The sequence below is a fragment of the Bos mutus genome, chromosome 12, assembly GCF_027580195.1.
Source record: "Bos mutus isolate GX-2022 chromosome 12, NWIPB_WYAK_1.1, whole genome shotgun sequence".
In the NCBI taxonomy this organism is placed as follows: domain Eukaryota; kingdom Metazoa; phylum Chordata; class Mammalia; order Artiodactyla; family Bovidae; genus Bos; species Bos mutus.
This window is the reverse complement of record NC_091628.1, coordinates 4,340,386-4,355,036: the sequence shown is the minus strand read 5'-3', so window position 1 is coordinate 4,355,036 and position 14,651 is coordinate 4,340,386.

The following is a 14,651-nucleotide window of genomic DNA, read 5'->3' as shown; positions in this document are numbered from 1 at the left end:
CTTATATGAGTGGAGTAGATTCAACAGAATTCAGGTAGCAATGTTATAATACTGTTTATAATATTATATTTTCTGTAATACTCTTTTTAAATATGTTTCTGGCCGATATATCATGTCCCCCATATCTTTGTAGCTCACTTTTTGATATAAAACACTTATATTTAGATATGAGAAAGCCTAGTCTGAATCAATTTCAAAACTTCTCTTTCTTAGCCAAATTTAAGTATTTCCCATTGTCTCAGAGTCTAACACAGTGTTCCACAGTTTGGCAGTGCATAGGGGAACATAGTTAGGCCTATCTCCATGTGAACTCCCTTTCCTGTTTCTGTTTATCAAAAGCTTCCAGAGTCTCTATCGCTGGGGCAAGGGAAGCAGGCAGTTAGACAGACAAAAAGGCCAATTCCTTTCTTAGTCTCTAAAAGATTAACTGCTCACTTCCCTACTCAAAGTGACAATTTATGGATTCTTTGGAAATTTCTTCCTCCCCCAACCCTGAGGAGTACCCTGTCTGTAATCATTTCTTGGGGCAAAAAAAAAAAAAACATCTATTATCTCTGCCTCTTGTTCTCACCCAACCCAGCTTTGGTGGAAGGGTACCCCAGCAAGCAAGACCCTTGGACTGCTTTTGTCAAGATGACTTACTTTAATCAGAGTTCTCCAGGAAAACAGAAAGAGAAGCAGAGACAGAGAGAGAGAATCCTGCTTCACTCCACATTTTTCTTTTGTTCAGGCTGATTCCACCCACATTAGGGAGGATTGCTTTACTCAGTTCGTTCTTTCAAATGTTTCCCCTCTCCCCCAAGAAACGCTCTCACAGACACACCCAGATAATGTTTAACCAGATATCTGGGCATCCAAGTTAACACTACTATTTCCTCAGGCATCCTCTCCAGCCCATAGAAAATCCCACAAAACCTGGAGTCTGGATGGTGCTTGTTTCAGCCTTCCGTGTAATTTGGTATCAGAGGTGGCAGCAGTCTATCTTTCTCATCCAGATTTTTCTATATATATAGAACCACACTCTGATCTCTGTGCTCTCTTCACAAAACTCTGTGTGCTTGTGTGCTAAGTTGCTTCAGTAGTGTCTGACTGTTTGCAACCCTATGGACTGCAGCCCACCAGGCTCCTCTGTCCATGGGTTCTCCAGGCAAGAATACTAGAGTGGGTTGCCATTTCCTCCTCCAGGGGATCTTCCTGACCCAGGGATCAAATCCTCATCTCTTATGTCTCCTGCATTGGTAGGTTAATTCTTACCAGTGGCACCTACTGGGAAGACATACAAAACTCTAGAGGACACAATTCAAGTTTTTACAACAAATTTTAACATCCCCTGTTCCAGTCTTTGAACACAGCCTGTACAATAATATCCTTTAACTGTTAGCTAAAACAGTGTGATGGAAAATTGTTATGCAAAAACTCACCTCAAAAAATAGTGAAAGACAAGATCATTTTGGTCAGCTTCTGCATTAGATGAGTCAGGCAACATAGAATATGTGGATACTTCTTGCCTAATTTTTATTTTAGTGGTTTTTTTTTTCCTTAACACTGTATTCTATGTCTCTTTAATAGTAGAAACTGTCCATTAAAGATTATCTCTAACATAAAACTGAGTGCTTAAATTATAATTTACAATAGTGCTAATTACTCTAATGATATTGTGTTTTATATCATTAAGATCTGAAATCTGACTTGACTTATTAGATGCTGAATGAAGTTATATCATCAAATAGATATCAATAAAAATATGGTGTTTGGTGAGTACTTGGTCATATTTACAGAGAGAAATGTTTATAACTCAAATGCAAAATGCAAGTTGATTCCTCATGTGTGAACACTGAATACTAACACAAAGAGACACTAGTCTATTTGTTATTGTTGTTGTTTGTAAATAGCACAAAATTACTTTTGTTCATTTGTTTTTGAGGGGTGAGTTCACATGACAGAGTTTGTAGTGACAATGTAATTTTCAAGTTGAAAGTCCTCTCAGTGGTTGACATGTTTCTTGACCGTGTAGCTATACTCTCCAGCATAACTAGCTAGAGATACTTCTCTAGCATATATTTAAGCTGGCTCAGAAGTATTTTGTTGCTCACACATCACAATTCTGTGCAACATAATAATTGATAACAAGAAAGGATGCAAAGAACCCTGCAAAAAGTGAGAATTTTCAAATGGTTTGGATTGGAGACATAGGGATACAGTTTATACTTGGTATGCTCTGAGTGTGTCCCCCTCAAATATACATGTTGAGATTCTAATATCCAAATTGATGTTATTAAAATGCAGGACCTTTGGGAAGTGACTAGGTCATGTGGATGAAGCTATTATGAATGGTATTAGTGCCCTTATAAGGAGACCCTAGAGAGGTCCCTAAACTCTTCCATCATGTGAAGACATTCTGCAGCTCAGAAGAGGGCCCTCATTGACCATGCTGTCACCCCAAAGTCAGACTTTCAGCTTCAAAACCTGAGAAGTCAATTTCTGTTGTTGTTGTTTTGAATTCCATTCCTGAGCCTGGGCTACTTTGTTTTAGCAGTCCAAAATGACTATTACTAGTGTGGGAACTTAGAAGTCCTTGATTACATTGTCACTGCCTCTAAGCATCTTAGATACTGCAGGACTCTGTGGCACGTTCACCTCTGCCACCACTGCCCAAATTGAATTTCACTGCATTTTAACATCAGTCTCCCTATAAGAAGTCAATGCTGTATGAACTATGTCTGAATCTCATTGTCATGAAGATGATTCTCACTGGTAGACGTAAGGGGCTTCCTTGGTAGCTCAGACAGTAAAGAATCTGCCCACAATGTGGGAAGCCTGGGTTCAACCCCTGGGTTGGGAAGATCTCCTGGAGAAGGGAATGGCACCCACTCCAGGAGTCTTGCCTGGAAAATCCCATGGACAGAGGAGCCTCATAGGCTACAGATGGGATAGACTTAAAGTTGCTTATATGCTTTTTGGATTCAAGGGAAGGTGAAAAACTTCTTAAATATTATTAAGCCTGTTTACAAAAAACACAGTGAACACTATTGTAACCTGGAAAACCACTAAAATCATATTAATTAAATAAAGGAGATGGACAGATATAGGCATTATTGTTATCACATTTTGATGAAATTTTAATGGAATCATTAAGAATTATTAGAATTTCATTTTATTTAAATCATGTTTCAATTTAATTTCAATAAAATTAAATAAGATAAAAAATGAGAGGCAGTATACAAATTGGAAAAGAGGATGTACAATGCTTTTGTTGTTTTAATTGTGGATATCATAATCATACACCTAGAAAACTCAAAAAACATTAGTAAAAGCTGCTACACTTAACAATAACTTATTTTGAGGTAAACATGGGTACAGGAAAAATTGTAAAATTAGTGTTTTACTTTAGTCCATTCTTAGGAAAAATGTGTAATATACAAGGATGAATTTAGCAAGAAATATAAAGCTAGTGGAGGTGATGGAATTCCAGTTGAGCTATTTCAAATCCTGAAAGATGATGCTGTGAAAGTGCTGCACTCAATATGCCAGCACATTTGGAAAACTCAGCAGTGGCCACAGGACTGGAAAAGGTCAGCTTTCATTCCAATCCCAAAGAAAGGCAATGCCAAAGAATGCTCAAACTACCACACAATTGCACTCATCTCACACGCTAGTAAAGTAATGCTCAAAATTCTCCAAGCCAGACTTCAGCAATACGTGAACCGTGAACTTCCAGATGTTCAAGCTGGTTTTAGAAAAGGCAGAGGAACCAGAAATCAAACTGCCAACATCTGCTGGATCATCGAAAAAGCAAGAGAGTTCCAGAAAAAACGTCTATGTCTGCTTTGTTGACTATGCCAAAGCCTTTGACTGTGTGGATCACAATAAACTGTGGATAATTCTGAAAGAGATGAGAATACCAGACCACCTGATCTGCCTCTTGAGAAACCGGTATGCAGGTCAGGAAGCAACAGTTAGAACTGGACATGGAACAACAGACTGGCTCCAAATAGGAAAAGGAGTACATCAAGGCTGTATATTGTAACGCTGCTTATTTAACTTATATGCAGAGTACATCATGAGAAATGCTGGGCTGGAAGAAGCACAAACTGGAATCAAGATTGCCAGGAGAAATAAATAACCTCAGATATGCAGATGACACCACCCTTATGGCAGAAAGTGAAGAAGAACTAAAAAGCCTGTGGATGAAAGTGAAAGTGGAGAGTGAAAAAGTTGGCTTAAAGCTCAACATTCAGAAAACGAAGTTCATGGCATCTGTTCCCATCACTTCATGGGAAATAGATGGGGAAACATCTATAAAGTGTCAGACTTTATTTTTCTGGGCTCCAAAATCACTGCAGATGGTGACTTCAGCCATGAAATTAAAAGTCGCTTACTCCTTGGAAGGAAAGTTATGACCAAGCTAGATAGCATATTGAAAAGCAGAGGCATTACTTTGCCAACAAAGTCCGTCTAGTCAAGGCTATGGTTTTTCCAGTGGTCATGTATGGATGTGAGAATTTGACTGTGAAGAAAGCTGAGCGTTGAATAATTTATGTTTTTGAACTGTGGTGTTGGAGAAGACTCTTGAGAGTCCCTTGGACTGCAAGGAGATGCAACCAGTCCATTCTGAAGGAGATCAGCCCTGGGATTTCTTTGGAAGGACTGATGCTAAAGCTGAAACTCCAGTCCTTTGGCCACCTCATGCGAAGAGTTGACTCATTGGAAAAGCCTTTGATGCTGGGAGGGATTGGGGGCAGGAGGAGAAGGGGACGACAGAAGATGAGATGTCTGGATGGCATCACTGACTCGATGGACGTGAGTCTGAGTGAATGCCGAGAGTTGGTGATGGACAGGGAGGCCCTGCGTGCTGCGATTCATGGGGTCACAAAGAGTCGGACACCACTGAGTGACTGAACTGAGATAAGACTTTGGACTGTAGACTTTAAACTGATGCTGGAATGTGTTAAGATTTGAGGGCCTTTGTGGGGGGTATGAATATCTTTTGCACGTGAAAAAGACAAGCATTATGAGGACCTAGGGCAGAATGCTATGAACCGAATGTATTTGTATGTTGAAGGCCTAACCTCAAATATAATGCTATATGGAGGTGGGCACTCTGGTGAGTAATTGAGCTTAGCTGTCTTGACCATGGAGCCCTGGGATGAGATCCTTGTCCTTGCAAGAAGAAGCTACAGCTTTCTCTTTCTCTCTCTACCCCATGAAGACACAGAGAAGAGAGGGCTATCTGCAGGCTAGGAAGAGGACTTTCACTGAGAAGTCAGTCTACCAACACTCTCAAGTTGGACTTCCCAGGCTCCAGAATTGAGAAAAATAAATGTCTGTCATTATGGTATTTTGTTATAGCGGCTCAAGCAGATTACTGAAAATTTATTTTTAAAATGTTAATCAATTGTATAACATTTTTAAAATTCTATGGCAAAGTACTCCAAAGAGAGACATTAGATGCTCAATAAATTTTAAAAAGCTATTTAAAGGCAGAGACGAAGAGTAGTGTTACTCCAAACTTCTAAGATACTACAATAAGAGGATAAATCAAATATCCAAATATTATAATGGGGAAAACATTAACATTTTCCTCAGAAAAGTAAATTCAAGTTGCCAAAAAAAGAGAAGAGGAAAAAAAGGTACAGAGAGAAGGGAGGGGAGAGAGGGAAGTTGGAGATAGAAAATTACAACCTTAATAGTACTAGTAATGAGAATGCAAATTAAAGTAACAATGTAACAACAGTGCATATCAGACTAAAAAGAATGTAAAAACTGATACCACTAACTGAGAGAAGAAATGCTTACTAAAACGTATTAACTTTGATTCTTGAAAGCAATAAGAATTACTGATATCTTTGTGGCAAGCAATTTGGAAGCATTTACCAGAATTACCAATGTGACTTCCCTGAGATCTAACAATTCCATTCATGCAGAACTATTCATAGAAATGAAGGTGTTTCACACAAGTATTCCTTACCATTAGTACCACATGAGTGACTAAATATTTTGATATCTTTTAGAGTAAAAACAGCAAATCTTAAGGATATATGTACAATAATGTTTATGCGGTGTGATTGGTAGTGTAAAAAAAAAGGAAATCATGTGAACGACCATCTGTAGAGGAAAGATTAAATGAATCAGGGGGTACATAAATTATAACATCCTGTATGGGTATTAATAGGAGTGAATTACAGATATAGATGCAAGAAATTTACCTATGAAATTTTCCTCTGAATAAACCGAGATAGTGAAATGTATAATTTTCAAAATAATAATTTTAAAGATAACATTCACTAAATAGAACATTGAATGTATATGTAGATGTGTTTAAATTGTGTATGTGTTCTTGTGAATAGAGAAACAGAGATGGGGAGGGAGTCTATTATAAGACCATAGAGAAACAACTTGAATTAATATATAGAGTGAATGGTAACACAGATTATAGGGGCAGCAAGCTGAAGGGAAAAAAATTCAAAAGACTGAACTAAAACTATTGGTATGATAATAATTATATGCATGCATTGTTTGCTATTATAAATATGTACCTGTATGAATAATTTTTAAAAACAAACTTAGCCAACTTTGAGAGAAGATAATTTCAAGATGTGTATGTGCTCAGTTTCTCAGACATGTCCAGCTCTTTGCAATCCTTTGGACCGCAGCCCTCCAGATTCCTCTGTTTGTGGGAATTTTCAGGCAAGAATAATATAATGAGTTGCCATTTCCTCCTCTGGGGATCTTCCCAACACAGAGATCAAATCCACATCTTTTGCATTATAAGCGGATTTTTATCACTGAGCCATCAAAGAAGTCCCCAGTTTCAAGACACTCAGGAGTAAATAGATAATGATGACTTGGAGATAGCAGATTAAAACTATTAAAAAAAAAAAAAAAATTTTTAGGAAAAAAAAGGAGTGGAGACTGAAAAAAGTATTAGGTTCAAAAAAAATCATTTATGTTAAAAGTGGTGATGAGCTTATTTTGATTCAGAAAGAAATAGGATTATTTGGCAGAAAGGATAAGTGAAAAAGAGGAAGATTTACACACACAAATATACGGATGAGAGAACACCATTTGGAACACTTTAGGAGGTAAAAAGGGAATGGTTCTTCTCTGCCAGATGAAAGCAAAAAAAAAAGGAGAGGAAGAGTGAATATAAGAAAGTATTCTAGGTAAATACTTAGGGCTTCCCTGGTGGCTCAGAGGGTAAAGCGTCTGCCTGCAATGCAGGCAATCTGGGTTCGATCCCTGGGTCAGGAAGATCCCCTGGAGAAGGAAATGGCAACCCACTCCAGTACTCTTGCCTGGAAAATCCCATGGACAGAGAAGCCTGGTAAACTATAGTCCATGAGATGGCAAAGAGTCCAACACCACTGAGCAACTTCACTTTCACTTTCATTCTGGGTGAAGAGAAAATAGTAGAGTAGGGGCAGTTGCTATTCTAATGCATGATTTTCTGCTATTTCCTTCAAAGTACAACATCAGAAGTTTGTTTGCTTTTTTTTAATTTTTTTTTTTTTTTTTTTTTGTCCAGGGACAAAGGTATTACTGAGATAGACACATTGGAGATAAACACAGTAGAGATATTGATGGGTAACTCTGACTCTTTTACTTTGATCTCAGGCTTTGCCCAGCTACTTGCTCAGCCTGTATGATGTCAATGAGAAACTGACATGCTTTGATAAGTACTCCTCATCATTTAACTAGTTACAATGCTGATGATGAAAACAAAGTCAGCCATCCTTCAAACTTACTGCAATTTTCTTGATATTTATTTCACATATAGATTACTGATATAGTAAAAAACTTTCACAGTGCATTATATAATGAAATTCTTTCAGTGAATTGAAGTCTAGATGTATATTTAATATTAAGGCAGTAAAATATTGCAATAATAAACTACAACTTCAAACACTAACAACTCTATTTTGAAAAATATTAGTAATAAAAGTGATTGAAATATAAATATATGCTGTTGCTGTCGCTGTTGCTAAGTCGCTTCAGTCATGTCCGACTCTATGCGACCCTATAGATGGCAGTCCACCAGGCACCGCCGTCCCTGGGATTCTCCACGCAAGAACATTGGAGTGGGTTGCCATTTCCTTCTCCAATGCATGAAAGTGAAAAGTGAAAGTGAAGTAGCTCAGTCGTGTCCGACTCTTAGCAACCCCATGGACCACAGCCCACCAGGCTCCTTTGTCCATGGGATTTTCCAGGCGAGAGTACTGGAGTGGGGTGCCATTGCCTTCTCCCAAATATATGCTGATAACATATAAATATTAAGAATGAGCACATTAGCTCAATAACTTTGGGAAGGATATAGGATTCTTTTTGAAGAGAGAATATTAATTAGATAACATTATTTTTCTATATAGGAATTGCTGTGTATCACAACCATTAAAGAAAATAGCCTTTCCTTAAATCAGATCCTATGAAAGAAAAAGGCATTTTACTGCTTTGGTAATAATATTACCATGAGCAGTGTCCTGCCTCTTTTGAATGATCCAGAAACAGTGTTTCAGAACTGACCTCCAGTGAAGGGAAGCATTTATTTGGCATTGTAAACATTCAGTGTAGGAAAGACAGAGTCAGTCTAACACTAATCTAAGAAATGTTTGTCTCTCCATTATATCACTTTTTTTTTTAAGTAATCTACCAATACAATGTTACTTGTTTATTTTTTATATAACATTAAATTTATTATTTAGTTTCTGATTTAATTGTATGATGATGATGATGTTTGTCTTCTGACTGGGATGCATATGAATGTTAATATTTTAACACTAATCCACTCAAGAAAATTCAAGCAAGATTTGCATATTTGGGTACATTCATTCTTAACTGAACACTAAAAATTATATAGTTATCCACATTTCTTGAAACTCCATTTCTGGGAGGAAGCATTAAGATTAAGGGAGACAAGTGAAAAGTAAATGAATGTGGATTGGATCTTGTGGAGAAAAAGAGTTTGGAAGAGGTACTCCAAGGAAGGCAGAATGTGTCAGCAAATATGATAAAAGGATGTTTACCAACTGAAACCAACCAAATACACCTAACCATGCCTTGCATTTGTTTTTACGTGTTTTGATGTGGAGGATTTTTTAAAGTCTGTATTGAATTTGTTACAATATTGCTTCTGTTCTATGTTTTGTGGGGTTGGCCCCTGAGGCACAGGGGATTGTAGCTCCCCAACCATGGATCAGACTCACACCCCCTGCATCATAATCACTGTGATGCCAGGGAAGCCATTTGGCTGGTATTTTTATGGATGCACTGATTATAAGCATGTAATCAGCTACATATATATATATATATATATATATATATATATATATATATATAAAACATCATTATCTCATTTATTTTTGCAAATATCTCCTTATTTGTTTTTCTAAGTTCACATAAGAATGTAGAAAAGAAAGATATAAAATGTCACAATTGCTTTTTAATCAGATAATCCTGAAGATTATAGATAATGCAAAGGAGAGTAAATGGTAAGGCAGGAGGAATATAAAAATGGAATTAATTAGTGTAAAAAAAGAGAAAAATAAAATACTGTTAGCACACAAAAAATCCCTGGAGAAAACATAAATCCACATTTTTGGCCAAGTGTGTGGAAAATGAGTGAATAACAGTTGCCCTAAGGGTTTTCACTAGGGAAATTGCATGGCTGTTCATGTTTGCTATGTTTGTTAAATATCAAAGATCACACTTCTGGATCCATTGAACATATTTTCTTACTTCTCATCTTGAGTGTTCATTGCACTGCTTTGCTAGAAAATGTCACATCTGTCACAGTTTGATTTCTGTGATTGCTTTTTGTTCCAGTATGCATAAATGATCATTGTGGTGATCATGATTCATTTAAATGAGAACATATCTCTGTATGTTAATAATGAAAATTCTTAGTTATTTGTTTAAAACATTTATTTTCATTATATATTTCTAGGTGCCCTAGTGTTATATTTAGAATTAAAAGTGATTATTCTCTTAATGCTTTCCAACCAAAGAACAGGGCTGAACTCAACACCTCTGTCTTACCTTTCTTGTTCTTGAGATTTTCAACTTGCATTAAAAAATTGAAAGCTAGATAGCCTTCATTATATACAATCTCATATATGTTGTAGGCATGGGGTAAAAAGCAGACAATAGTGCTTTTTAGAGAGCAAATTCCCAAAATTATTTCTTAACAACAAACTAGTAAGAATGTTTCAAAGGACAGCTCTGAATATTTAAAAAGAAATAGATTAAATATATTAACCTCAATGAAACAATATCTGTATTTCACAACAATGTGATTTCAATTTATTTTGTCATTTGACCTTTTCCGTTTATTGTTTATTTTTTACTCAACAAACTTATGTGCTACTTCCTACAGACTCACAGAAAACTATGACACTTAACTGAGGAAATAATAATAATAGTTGTAATCAGTATGCTAGTAATCTATAGATGATAGTATGATAACCTCACAAGAGAGCTAGGGCTCCAGGAAGGATTATGAAAGGAGGTGACAGTCTTGGCAAATATCAATAAACACATGCTAAGTGAACTGAAGTGAACAAGGAAGGAAGAAATGTGTTTCAACCAGAAAGCACAGCATGTGTAACAGCACTGAAGAAGACTTGAGACATATGAACATATTATTTTTTTAAGAAATGATCATTTAATAAATGGAAAAAAATAAATCATGGGAGTCAGATCATTCTTACAGCCACACTCACTATATTTTCCCTAGAGAAATGATATTAATTGGCTCTGGTTTTCTTGAAATGACCCATTGAATAGTTTGCTTGGCTCTTGGGTGAAGTAAGGATGGTAATGCATCTGGATCAGAACGTCAACCTTTCTTCTCTTTATTCTTTCAAAGAAAAACTATGTTTTCCGTGTTTGAGACTATTTGCTTTGATATCAAAACAGTTACTTTTGAAAAAAAAAAAAACACAGGTCTACATGTCTTAATCAAATAATTTCCATGAAATAAATTTTTCTTTCTCCCATTAAATCTAGTGAAGCTCTATTGTAGTGCATTTAAAGAACCTGAGAAGAAGAGCATGATAAATATTTCATGCAAAGCATAGGTGGCCAATATGAAGGAATTATATAAGATGTCTCAATTTATTAGTCATTAGAATTTTAATATTTTTCTTATAGAACAAACATTGGCCTTTTTTGCATTGACATTTTGTTTTAATTTTCTCAAATCATCTTGGTTTTATTAGAAACTAACATGCTGCCCAGTAATAAGGATCATAGCTTTTAGCTTTCAGTGTGAAATAATGTTATCATCAGCTCTAATTAAGATGTCCTGTGTTGGGTAAGATGATTGAAATTGCTTTGTTAAAAGAAAATATCTCATTTTAAAGTTTTTCTTTCCCTCCCATTGGTAGAAAGATACAGGTATGATTAAATTTTTGTTTATAATGAAATTAGATATAATGTAGAAAAATAAAATTATGCATTAAAAGTAATTGGAAACAAAAGAGAAGAGCACATGCAATTCTTCTCATGCAAAAATGTTTAGATCAATTGTTTGAATCTAATTTAATTATCTTATAAAATGAGTCAAGTGGGATGGCAGGTTTTAATCTAATGCTGAGCAAGGCCTTTAGAGTTGTTATTACACAATTATTTTGACTTTTATTTCCCAGTGAAGGGAAGTACCTCTGACCCTCATAGAGTCCCTTGTTATTGAATCACTTTATCTCTTCGTACACAACTTTACTTTGTTTTTTTCCAGTACATTCATCATAGTCTTAACTAATATGACAGTATTATTGAGTATATGTGGTTTAGACAAAAGAAATAAATATACATTGCATAATTTTAGCTGATATTATTAAAGGGGGAATCTATGTGCTTTTTCAGGCTACATTAATGTTTACAAGTTAGTGACAGTATGCAATTTCATTGGGTTATTACCAAAGTTCTACATTGGTTGTCCAGGAACTGTTTGGCCATGGCAAACATAGCAAATGTTTTGAAAGATAATTTCTCTCATTTCATAGGAAGGGTTACTTTTTGCAAAGTTTCTGGTTGATCCTACTGAAATTTTAGGGACACAGTATCAAAATGCTCTTAACTAGTTCTAACATCTTTCTTCTAACATGCTTACTTCTTACTATTTTTGGTTAGTGGCACAATATCTCTTGTTTCATGCAATAGTGTTCAACCTGATTTTCAATCCATTCATACACTTTAATCCACACATCTACCCTATTATTGTCTTGTACCCCTTCTTTCTAAAAAACGTATTTTCTAAATGAGGACTTTCCCTCAACTTCCAAGGTTCAATTAGGCACAGATTACCTCTTACCTGCTGTTTTGGCTTCTTTCTTATTGGAATCTTGCTACCTTTCTTCTCCATTAACCCTCATATATACATTTCTTAAACTTATAGGTTTTGAAAAACTTACCTCTATCCTGCTTCCTTTCATGCCTTAATATAAGATAACTTTAGGTGATCTATATTCAGATAAAAACTGGAATCTTTAATGACATTTGTTTAACTGTTTTATATATTGACAAGGGAAGATAGTAGATCTTGAAGTTCAAGGCAATTGAGTAAATAATATAAAAATGACAATTTTTACTTTGAGCCGAACCCGTCAAACCACTGCAGAGGGCATTGGAGGAATCGAAATTAATGAGCATTCTCTTGTTTCCCTAGGGAGACCCTGAAAAGTCCTCCACTGTTATGTATTACAAGTCAAATCTTCAAAGCTAAACTCCTGGCTACCTAGCAGGAGGCTGAATGTTTAATAGTGAGGTTAAGGATAAGGTAAAAAATTTTTGTGATGGTTGACATCTGTGGGTCACTATTAAATTGGACATCCATACAACAGTTGGTAAAGTTTCACTCCCTTGGGGGTAACTCTGAAGTGACTGTAAGAAAGGCTCATACATCATTTATAGCAGGTTTGAAGCCTCGGGAGGTTCTATTGGCCCACTTTCTTGTCCCAGCTATCAAATCCAGGTGATTCAGTAACCTCACTGACACTGCGACCTGACCCTACCCTCTCAGTAACTTCCTTGTCACCCGACCTATACATGACTGGAAAAAATTAGAGGGAACATTGACCATGGTGACCTGGCAGGATTACTGTGTGGCAAAGGCCAGACTAAAATACCGATGCAGCTGCAAGAGATGAATAAATTAGAAAAGGTTCACATACACAAAAAAGATAAAGTACTTTAAAAACAGACTTATATAGAAAGACTGCTACTGCTACTGCTAAGTCACTTCAGTCGTGTCCGACCCTGTGCGACCCCAGAGATGGCAGCCCACCAGGCTCCCCCGTCCCTGGGATTCTCCAGGCAAGAACACTGGAGCGGGTTGCCATTTCCTTCTCTAATGCATGAAAGTGAAGAGTGAAAGTGAAGTCGCTCGGTCATGTCCGACTCTTAGCGACCCCATGGACTGCAGGCTACCAGGCTCCTCCGTCCATGGGATTTGCCAGGCAAGAGTACTGGAGTGGGGTGCCATTGCCTTCTCCAATATAGAAAGACTAAAGAGCTTTAAATTATTTATCCTTGAGGAATAAAGGCTGAGGATAAATAGAATAATGATCTCAAATACTGAAGCAACTGTCCTTCATTTATTTCCATTGCAATCAAGAGTACATCTTTTTAACATCAGGGATGATTTAGAAAATTGGGTTCTACAATCTCCTCTCTTGAAAAGGAGCACATTACAGATACTTTCTGATGCAAAGAGCCGGTTCATTGGAAAAGACCCTGATGCTGGGAAAGACTGAGGTCAGGAGGAGAAGGAAGCAACAGAGGATGAGACAGTTGGATGGCATCACTGACACAATGGACATGAATTTGAGCAAACTCCAGGAGTTAGTGAAGAATAGGGAAGCCTGATGTGCTGCAGTTCATGGGGTCACAAAGAGTTGGATATGACTTAGCAAAATCGAACAACAACTGCAGATACTTTAAATGTGATCTTTTGTAGTATCAGGCAATTTGAAAAAAAAAAAATGTTATTAATACTCCACCATTCTATCCCAGTACATACTCCAGAAGTTAAAACAGGTTAAGTCTGATTATCCAAAGCTCATGTGTATGATTATACTGGGAATCACAGACTCCTGAAACACTAGCCTTATGATCTGTGGGAAAAAATTGCCAGGGTACATACATCAGCTTATAAATCTAAACATTAATCATGCAGTTAGAAAAATGGACCAAGCTTGGAAGCAAGCTATGTATTAAATAGATCTTTTAAGAATTTAAAAATACAAAATTAATTAGAAAAAGATCCTCACCAATTACTATTTCTAGTTACACTAAAACATTTGGGATCTAAGTTATTCCAGTGTGTAGAGCTCTAATTAAGCAAACATCTGAAGTGCAGGTGAGATCAACAATGTGCTCTCATTTGGGGGAACGTATGTTTTTGGGTAGACCAGTGTTTTCAAGGCTAATGGATCCTTTGTATTGCTCTTTGTTTCAGCTTTGCTTTTCACTCCTAACTTGTAGGACAGCTTAAATGGTTGACTTGGTTAAAGAGCTTAATTACTCATGTGGTGGCTATTACCAACACAAACAGTCTACAGGACACACAGACAGCTATTGTGTCCCAGATGATGTTACAAGACTGTAACCTGATTACTGCACGTTGCTTTTCAACGCTGTTAATTTGCATGTTTGAA